The 10,858-nt window shown below is 44.1% G+C and overlaps 1 protein-coding gene across 2 annotated transcripts in view; it reads left to right on the top strand.

The window, feature by feature from the left end:
* The first annotated feature begins 9,970 nt into the window (after positions 1-9,970).
* The window catches only part of Znf250 (zinc finger protein 250), a 26,241-nt gene continuing 25,353 nt past the window's right edge, over positions 9,971-10,858 (top strand). Inside the window, exon 1 of one of the 2 annotated variants that reach the window (XM_048802396.1) lies at positions 9,971-10,460. The gene's annotated coding sequence lies outside the window, so the exon portion shown is untranslated. Of the gene's footprint in view, positions 10,461-10,707; positions 10,820-10,858 lie in introns of those variants that run through there. The other variant, XM_015486683.2, reaches the window with a different exon arrangement.

Here is a 10,858-nt window from a genome sequence, read left to right as displayed (position 1 = left end):
GAACCTTAAAGCAGATTTGGGATGGAGATGTCAACTTGAAAATCACTGGCATTTTTTTTAAGAGAGAATTTTTTTAATATTTATTTTTAGTTTTTGGTGGACACAACATCTTTATTTTATTTTTATGTGGTGCTGAGGATCAAACCCAGAGCCCCGCGCATGCCAGGCGCTACCTCTTGAGCCACATCCCCAGCCCCATCACTGGCATTTTTTAAGATGTGGGACTAGGAATGTAGCTTAGTGGTAGAGCTTTTGCTTAACATGTCTGGGGCCCTGAGTTCAGTTCCAAGCACTGCCAAAATTAATAATAAAATGGGATATGAATCTCTGGAAAAGCATGAGATAATTAGGGAGAGGATTAGGAAGGGAACTCGGAACAGAGGATTGATACTCCCAACACTGAGCATTGGCTAGTGAGAAGGTGGGTCTTGAGACACCCAGCATTAAATATTGTTGCAGGAGGAGCAACACAGCACCTATGGGGAAGAGGGACGCAAGTGACCAGGAGGGGTTACCACATCAAACGCTGTGGTGAAGAGATGTGGCTGCCCAAAGACCTGCTTTGTTGGAGTAGGAGGGCAGGAAGGAGCCAGGCAGTGTGAGGCTGGTGGAAGTGGAAGGAAGAATGAATTAAGCCCTTCCAAAGCCAAGAGGGGTAAGTTTTGAACAGTCAGAGGCTTCTGCATTGCTCCAGGTACAGAGAAAATGGACAATATAGTTAGTTTTGTAGGTATGGTGGGAAGGTGAGGTTCCAGGACAGAAGAGGCAAGATCATCCACTAAAAATGGGGATAGGGAAGTTGTGGACAATGTGAAGAAAAGAAAAGGAAGAGTTGGCTAGGAGTAGGGAAGGTCTGGACTTGAGCTGGATGGGCTGTGCCCCAAGTCTCAACCCAAAAGCAACATCTGCACTCTGCTCTAAGGTTTCACCTCCACCGCCACACCCTTACCCAAGGCAAATCCCTGCAGAGAAACAGCCACCTCTGGAGTTTTGAGATCACTCCCTGCAGCATAGAAAGAAAAGGAAGGCCTACTTTTTTTTTTTTTTTTTAATCTTAGGATATTTTTCTCAAAAGACCCTAAATACTTAATTCCTGGAATATCATGGTAGGAAACAAGTTGGGGAAAGCCTTTCTCATAGCAGTTGACTGGAGGACCCCCGTCTTGCCGCTATCCTGCTTTCTCTGCCCTGGCTACTGCCTGTGTCCAGATGGCACTTACAAAAAGGGCTCAGGCCACTCTCTGCCCTTGGTCAGCTCCATGTGTGACCTGGGGGGTTCTGGCTGCTGCAGGGATCGCCAGCATCCCTGTCCACCTCATGCAGGGTGGGGCCACCAATGAGGACAGCACTAAGGTGGCAGGCACATGAAAGCATGACAATCCTGATTTTAAAGGTGGCTCCCCAAGCTGGCACATGAGAGGCACTGGGTTCAATCCTCAGCACCACATAAAAAATAAATAAATAAATAAAACAAAGGTATTGTGTCCATCTACAACTAAAAAAAAAAAAAAAAATTAAAGGTGGCTTCCCCAGTTTATTTTTTTTAATTTAAAATCGGCATCATTGTACAAAATGCAAATTGAGAAAAGCAGAAAAGATATCACACATAATTCCACCACTTAAATTCTCTAGCACTTCCAGAGCTAAGGAGGCATGATGTTTACTGAGCTCCCAAGACCATTTTGGCAAGAGCATGCAACGCGTAAGCAAGTCTATGAACAGGAAAACATGCAGTGAGGAGGGAGTACAGCAAAGACCAGATGCCTCTCAAACCGTGTGACAAGCAATGTGGGTTCACTTATCGTTTGAATGGAATCAGTTTGAGCCTTACCCCTCCATATTCCCTGCAAAGAAGTTCAGATACCTCAAGCCCCTGCCTGCACATGGGGACTCGACCCCAACCCCTCTCTCTGACCATAATCAGATCCAAGTCAGTCCCCATTACACAAAATTTACATACCTCCTAGGTATGTAAGCAGCATCCATCATCAGTCTCAAATTTTCCAGTGGGAGTCCATTTGCCTCTGCAGGTAACCATGAGGATTGTCACTGAGAGCAGGGTATTAGACAACTCCCATCTGCTTCTCAGGTGACCACAGGGTGAGCAGGGTGTTAGAGGACAGCCACCACCTCCCCATGGGGTGTCTGAGAGCTTGGCCACCCCTTCTCATAACAGGGGCTGGTGATGACTGATTCTTGCACTCTGAGCTCCAGGTAAGTAGTCCAGCTGAGATGCAGCCAGTTAGGTAGTGCCCCATGCTCTCACAGACCAGGATATACATTTATAACTAATTTTGAAGGTTACTTTTTTTTGGTACTGCAGATTGAAACCCGGGGTGCTTAACCACCAAGCCACATTGCCAGCCCTTTTATATTTATCTATATGTGTGTATATACTTATACACATATACATACATATATATATATTTTTTTAATTTAGAGACAGGGCCTCACTAAGTTGCTCAGGGCCTTGCTAAGTTGCTGAGGCTGGCTTTGAACTTGCAATCCTCCTGCCTCAGCCTCCCAAGCCGTTGGGATTACAGGCATATGCTACCACACCTGGCTTGAAGGTTGCTCTTGAAAATATCTCTCTCTGGGGTCTGGGTTTTGGCTCAGTGGCAAAGTGCTTGCCTTGAACATGTCAGACACTGGGTTCGATCCTCAGCACCATATAAAAATAAATAAACAACATAAAGATACTGTGTCCCTCTATAACTAAAATACTAAATAAATAAATAAAAACATTTCTCTCTAGTGTCAAATTGATTACTTAAATATAAGTTCTCATTTTACACCCAAAAAAGACTATCATAGAGTTTTTGTTTCAATTTTTAATCTTAAACAATTGGTAAGTTAGGGTGTTTAAAATAAGGGTTCTTTTTTCAGTACTGGAACTGAACTCAGGGTCAAGCATATGCTGGGCAATTGCTCTACCACTGAACTATATCCCCAGTGCATATGAGTGTTTGTCTCTTTTTTTAAAAAAAAAAAACATTTTTTTTTTTTTAGTTATAGTTGGACACAGTATATTTTTTTTTTTTTAGAGAGAGAGAATTTTAATATTTATTTATTTATTTTAGTTTTCGGTGGACACACATCTTTGTTTGTGGTGCTGAGGATCAAACCTGGGCCGCATGCATGCCAGGCGAGCGTGCTACCGCTTGAGCCACATCCCCAGCCCTGGACACAGTTATCTTTATTTCATTTCCTTATTTTTATGTGGTGCTGAGGATCAAACCCAGGGCCTCGCACATGCTAAATGAGCACTCTACCACTGAGCCACAACCCCAACCCTTCATTTTATTTTGAGACAGGATCTCACTAAGTTGCCAAGGATGGTCTCAAACTTGGGATTCCCCTGTCTCAACCTCCTGAGTAGCTGGGGTTACAAGCATATGCCACTGTACCTGGAAAACATAGGGTTTAAAAAAAAATACCTGCAACTCATGTCATAGGCAGAGAACAGCACTTCTAAAACAAAAGAGGGGAAAGGACCAGGATCCCTACAGAAAAACAGGCAGAAAATAAACAAATAGCCTTTGTTTTAGTCTGTTTTCTGTTACTATACCCAAATAACCAAAGCTGATAATTTAAAAGGAAACAGGTTTATTTTGGCTCATTGCCCAGGAGCTCTTAAGAGGATGGTACCAGCTTCTGCTCAGCTTCTTGTGAGGCCACATGGTGGAAGCAGAGCATCTAGAAGAGAGGTCACATGGTGAAAGAGAGGGAGGGGAGGTGCAGGTTGGGTTTATAACCACCAATTCTGGAGATAACTGATGTACCCTCAGGGAAGCTACCTGAATTCCTTCTTGAAGGTGGAGCTCTAATGACCATGTGTGGAACCCAGGGCCTCACATATGCTAGGCAGGTACTATACCACTGAGCTATATCCCCAGCTCCTAATTACCTCTTTAGGACCCCACAACCTCTCAATACCATCCCCATGGACTAAGCCCCAACATGAATTTTGACAGGAACAAACTATAGCCGTCCTCAAACATGAAAAGGTGCTCAGCTTCACTCACAAGATGCAAAATGAAATCATTTCCCCTCAGACTAGCAAAACCCAAAATATTTGACAATATACTTGATTCAAAGTCTTGGAACAACCCCATGGAAAGAAACCAAACAATATTTAGCAAAGATGCATTTACAATTGCACATTGACCAAGCAATTTCTAGAATGTATCCCAAAACTGAACTGGCAAAAAGAAAGAAAAGATGGGTATAAAACTACTCATTACAGTGCTGATTTTAATAGCAAAAGACAGGAAACAGCCCAGGGTCTAGCAGCAGTGGACTGGGTTGCTCAAACTGTGGCATGTTCACATACTGGAGGGCACACAGCTGCATAAGAACAAAGAAAACCCGAACCCTGTTAGGTAAGGTCTCGAAGATGCAGAACAGAGGCACAGAATGCTACTGTATACTGACATGCACCTGGAGCTGTTAAGAATGGAAGCAGGGCTGGGGATATAGATCAGTTGGGTGCCTGCCTTGCATGTATGAGGCACTGGGTTCGATCCTCAGCACCACATAAAAATAAAACAATAAAGGTTTTTATGTTTTATTTTGGTACCCAGGGATTGAACTCTAGGGCACTCACGACTGAGTCACATCCCCAGCCCTTTTTGTATTTTATTTAGATACAGGGTCTCCCTGAGTTGCTTGGTGCCTCGCCTTTGCTGAGGCTGGCTTTGAACTCGTGATCCTCCTGCCTCAGCCTCCTGAGCCACTGGGATTACAGGCGTTCATCACTGCACCCAGCCAATAAAGGTATTTAAAAAAAAAAAAATGGAAGGGTAGGGCTGGGTATATAGTTCAGCAGAGCGGTTGCCTACCATATGCAAGGCCCTGGCTTCAATCCCAGTAACACCACACAACAGACACAAAATTAAATAAATTTCATGTTTAAAAAAAAAAAAAAAAAACAACGGAAGGGTAAACCATTACCTTTTAAAAATGGTGACTGAGGGAGAGGAAGACAGCAACAGACTTCTCTGAATTAACTTTATTGTGCATAACCATAAAACAACATTATGTAAAATTGAAAAATGTAATCCTAAAATTACCAGGGATTGAACTCACGACTGAGTCACATCCCCAGATCTTTTTGTATTTTATTTAGAGACAGGGTCTCCCTGAGTTGCTTAGCACCTCACTAAATTGCTGAGGCTGGCTTTGAACTCATGATCCTCCTGCCTCTGCCCCCAGAGCCTCTGAGATTACAGGCGTGCACAACCATGCCCGGCCTAGAGTTATTTGTGTGTGCACTACTGGGGATTGTACTCTATCACTGAGTCACATCCTTTTTGTTTTTTATTTTGAGACAGAGCCTCGCTAAGTTGCTGAGGCTGGCCTGGAACTTGGTGATCCTCCTGCCTCAGCTTCCTGAGTCACTAGGATTACAGATGTGACTGTACCTGGCTTAGAGTTAGTCTTTTTTTTTTTTTTTGGTACTGGGAATTGAGTACCCAGCAGTACTTAACCACTAAGCCACATCCTCAGCCTTGAGACAGGGTCTCGCTAAGTTGCTGAGGCTGACTTTAAACTCACGATCCTCCTTCCTAAGTCTCCCAAGCCACTGGTATTACAGAAGTATGTCAGTGCACCTGGCTAGAGTGAGTCTTAATTACCTAAAAACAAATTATTTCAATTTACTTTAAAACAGAGTAACAATCTCAAATGGGATATATCCTAGGAACAGGAATTGCAAAGGAATTTTAGACTTTTTAATAATCATACTATTAATAATAATATTGGTATTGTTACACTGATGTGATTACATAAAAATATACAAGCAATTTTGTGTTAAAATAATTGTGATCTAAGATGTTTACAATAAGAGAAAAAAGATATAAATATGAAATCAAAGAAGTGAATAATTATATAAATTCGAATTGAAAACATCAGTGTTTCATGATGTTTCATTTTTTTAAGTATATTTTTTAGTTGTAGGTGGACACAATAATTTTGTCCTTATGTGATGCTGAGGATCGAACCCAGTGCCTCACACGTGCTAGGCAAGCACTCTACCACTGAGCCACAACCCCAGCCCTCATATTTTTTTTAATATTTTTTAGTTGTAGTTGGACACAATACCTTTATTTTATTTATTTTTATGAGGTGCTGAGGATCAAACCCAGGCCCTCGCATGTGCTAGGCGAGTGCTCTACCGCTGAGCCACAACCCCAGCCCTGATGTTTCATATTTTGACATTTTTTTTTAATATATATATTTTTTTTTAAATTTTAATGTTTATTTTTTAGTTTTCGGCGGACACACATCTTTGTTTGTATGTGGTGCTGAGGATCGAACCCGGGCCGCACGCATGCCAGGCTAGCGCGCTACCGCTTGAGCCACATCCCCAGCCCCATATTTTGACATTTAAATAGTTAATCATACTTTGGGCTGTGGTTGTGGCTCAGTGGTAGAGTACTGGCCTGGCATGTGTGAGACACTGGGTTCGATTCTCAGCACCACATATAAATAGATGAATAAAATAAAGGTCCATCAACAACTAAAAAAAATACATATTAAAAAAAAAAAGTTAACCATACGTTCAGGTAACCAATCTAATAAGGGAAAGTTTGGCTTCCGACAGCTATTCCCACAAATGCAGCAGGAATCCCAGACTCGAAGGTCACCATTTTAAGTATGGATGGTGATCTTCAGTGAAGATGTATAATGTCCACTTATGAGCTATTCTTGGCCCTCCCCCAACCAAGCCTAATTAGATCTCTCTCTTTAGCTTGTAGGAAATTAAGGGACAGAAGGACACTATAAAAATGCAAATGGCAAATTCCCAAATTTGAGAAATTCCACAAGACATGTGACCTGATTTCAGTAAATTGCAAAAAGAAAAAATTGGGGTAGGGACACTATGGATTAAAAGATAAAAGAGAAACTGGGCACAGAGGTACACTCCTGTCATCCTAGCAATTGTGGGACAGAATGTGACAGAATGTGGGAGGCTGAGGCAGGAGGATCAGAAGTTCAAGGCCAGCCTCAGCAACTTAGTGAGACCCTGTCTCAGAATAAATTTAAAAAAAAAAAAAAAAAAAAAGGAGTGGGGATGTGTCTCAGTGGTAAATTGCCTCTGGGTTAAATTCTCAGTAACCCCCATCCCACCAAATGAGACCTATAGACCAAGTGCATTGTGTGTACCTGGTTTGAATATGGATTTACATAAACCAATCATAAAAAATAACTTATGAGACAAATAGGAGAATATGACCTCTGACTGGATGTCTGATTATATGGAATGAGTGAATATTCGTGTGGGATGACAGTTTTGTAATTAACTTTTTAAAGAACCTTTATCTTTTAGACAGATATGGAAATAATTATTAAATAAAAGGCAGTGTGACTATAATAATGCATTGTATTATTGCTTAGCATAGACGTTAATTGTCCTCACCACAAAAATTGTAAGTTTGTGAGGCAACAGACGTTAACTAGCTTGATTCATAGTGTAAACATATATGAGAGCATCATATCATGTCCTGTACATATATTTGTCAGTTAAAAATAAAATCACGTTAAAATTTAATCCTGAAATTGAGTAGGGGGGGTCACTGGATAGGGAAATAGATAGGAAGAGGTTGGTCTATAATTTAAATTGTATGATGGGCACTTGGGGTTCATTATATCATATTCTCTACCTCTGTATATCTTTAAAACCTCCCATAAGAGGATAAAAGGGAAAAGTAGAAGGCAGTGGTCTCCAGCATTTTTCTTCCCACCCTCTACCCAATACTGCCTGTAGTTAGATAAATTTTCCAATTTGAGGGTTGTCTTTTTTGACCTGACTCCTAATTTATTTTTGTGAAGTATCCTTTCCACATTTGATATATGAACTTTCCAGTGTGAAATTTTTGTGTTATTTTGTTACCAGGGACTGAAATTGAACCCAGGGGTACTTAACCTCTGAACTACATCCCAGTCCTTTTTGTTTGTTTGTTGTTTTTATGATATGATCTCACTACGCTGCTGAGGCTGGCTTTGAACTTGGTCCCTCTCTTAGCCTCCCAAGCCACTGGAATTAGAGGCATGTTCACCATGGCAGTTTCTAGTGTGTACTGTTTTGATGACAAAGAACAACTATGCATGAAAGACCATGGAGAGGAGAGCCTGCCTTAGTAGCCATTTATACCACACACTTGGAGAATTGTGGGACAGAATGTGGCTAATACTTGTGGTTGCCTACTGAATATCCATTTCCCACTTCTTCCTTATAGATAGAACCTCAATGTTGTTCAGCATGGTGCTCTCCCAGATGGAAAACTACATTTTCCCAGCCCTTTTAGAGCTAGAGATGCTATTATAACACATTTCAGACCAACAAATATAAGAAGGTGTAGTTCTGAAAAAGCTCTTTAATCTGGAGTTGACTGAGCAAATCTTTTTGCTTCTCCCATTTTACCTGGAATATGAATGTAATTCTAGTGATGGAGCATTCTTCTTGTAACCATGAAGCCAGACAGAAACAATGAAAGCCACATTAAGACAGCTAATGGGAAATACAGGGAGTGTCCAGAGTCCTGGTGGTATCACAGGGTCCTAGATGGCCAACTTCTAGACTTCTGGTTCCTTGGGGGAAAAAAAAAAAAAGAAAGAAAAACCCCACAAATCTAGTGGGGTAAGCTACTGTAATTAAATTTCTAAGGAATTGATGGTGTGATACCCGGGATAGAACCCAGGGCCTCAAATATGCTAGGCAAGCACTCTGCCACTGAGCCACACTCCAGCTGCACATACTCATTGCCAACACTGAGACACTGTGTTAAACTGGTAAGAACAGCATGAACACCTTAAAAGGAGTTTTCAGCATGTCACTCTTAACAATGAACAAAGAATCTCAAGTGACCCTTAGAGCTCAGATTTTGGCCTTTCAATCTCTTGTCCACCAAAAGCTGTCAGGACTCTTGAGTGGGCCACGTCCATATCTGCAGTACAGGAGCCCTAGAACACACTGTGTTCAATGGACACAGTAACTAGGTTCAGGGCCTCCTTGTGGCTTGCTGACAATCCAGGCATTTAAATACTAACTAATAATTACAATAGCAGTTAACTGCATTGAGTAGAGTTGGTAAAAGGTCTTGAAATCATCACACACTCAAAAGATAACAATAAAAGAAACAAAGAAGTAGCTGCAATCGAAAGGGAAACTAAATAATGGATGTTCTTTGTAAGTATACTGTACTAAGGTTCAATAAGAAAAGCAGAAGACATAAGTATATATAATATACCACATATATGATGTGTTACAAGGAGTGGACCTCCCATCCTCATGGGATATGGCTGACAGTTTCTATAAGGATATTGTCTTCACACGTGGTGCTAGAACAGGGCAGGCAAGTGATGTAAATTGAGAGTAAGGACTAGCTATTACCTGGAACCCAGGAGAACAGGCTGAAAACCTTTCCAGGAAAAGCTGTGACCCTTCATCTTGGAATTGAAGGAGATAGCAGAGGATAAGCATTTTCAAACTATTTGTTGTCTCACTCCACCCAGATGACCCATGGATACATGGGAGTTACCACAGCATCTATGCTCTTCCCTAGAGGAGGAAGAACACACTCTGTAATTCCCACATTTATTCTGTGTATCACCTGCTGTCCCCTTGGTGATGAATGTCTAGTCCCAGCTACTTGGGAGGCTGAGACAGGAGAATCACTTGATTCTAGGAGTCAGAGGCCAGCCTGCATCACACTGCCAGAACCAACAACTGTCTCAAGGAAGGAAAGGAAAAAAAAAAAAATCCATGGAGGAAAAGAAGAAAACAGGTTGACAGAGGTGAAGATCCTGGGATCATAAATTCTCCGTTAGGGACAAGATTACTGGAATGGAGCTGGGTCCTGTCACCTGGCAAACCAATCTAGAACCAGCCAATCAAGGGGCCAAATTCTGACGACCTCTGTCGAGTTCCACAGCCCTTGGCAGAAGGGGCCCTGTTACGCACGGCTGTGCGCGGTAGATGAAGAAAGGTGTTCAGGCCCTCCACAAGGCGGGAGCGCCTGCCCCTCTCGGCCGGGAGGTCTCATGAAAGCGCTCCGCACAGGCCTCGGCACTCTGGGCTGCGGTGCGGGAGGCACTTGGATTCCAACCGCCTCCGGCCCCCAGCTGGCCAGGGCGGGATTTGTCCCGCAGGTAGGGACCCAAGGCAGCAAGAGTCGAATCCCCGCCGCGCCTCTGCTCCAACCCGTCCTGGCCATCCTCTGCGCATCAGGAGCGCAGCCTCCCCCAGCGCAAGGCTCCGACACGCGCCAAGAAGCCCGCGACGCCAGCAGCAGAGGCCCGGAGCAGCGAGAGGCCGAGCCCCACCTCACGGCTCGCGCCCCAGGCGGGCGGAGATCCCAACTCAGGGCCTCTGCCAGACAACTTCCGCGCGCTTCCACAAGCCGGCCAGGAGGGGTCTGAGGAAGAGCGTTCCCGGCGGCACGGACAGCTAGGGCAAAGTTAGGGGAAGGAGTGGGATCCGCTGACACAGGCGGAGCAGTCAGTCCTCCAGCCGCCGGAAGTGCGAGCTGTGGGCGCGGCCCTGGGCAGCACCGTGAGCCTCAGCGGTTCCGCAGCACCGTGAGCCTCAGCGGTTCCGCAGCCCCGCCCCAGGGTCCTCGGGGGCGGGGCCAGGCAAAAGACGAAACCAGCGGTTTCACGGCCAGGCGTCGCGCTCCACGATTGGTGGTCCTGGGGCAGGGGGCGGGGACTGGAGGGGCGACCGGCATAGGATTGGCGGCTGCGCAGACGGGGCGGCACGGCCCCTTTGTCTGAGGGCGCTGCGGGTGGCCGGCGGTCGCGCAAGGGTGCGGGGACGGTGAGTGGGGGTGCCGGTCGGTACCGGGTAGGACCCTCT

This window comes from Marmota marmota, unplaced genomic scaffold (assembly GCF_001458135.2).
Source record: "Marmota marmota marmota unplaced genomic scaffold, marMar, whole genome shotgun sequence".
Lineage (NCBI taxonomy): Eukaryota > Metazoa > Chordata > Mammalia > Rodentia > Sciuridae > Marmota > Marmota marmota.
This window is presented reverse-complemented; position numbering and strand designations above follow the sequence as displayed.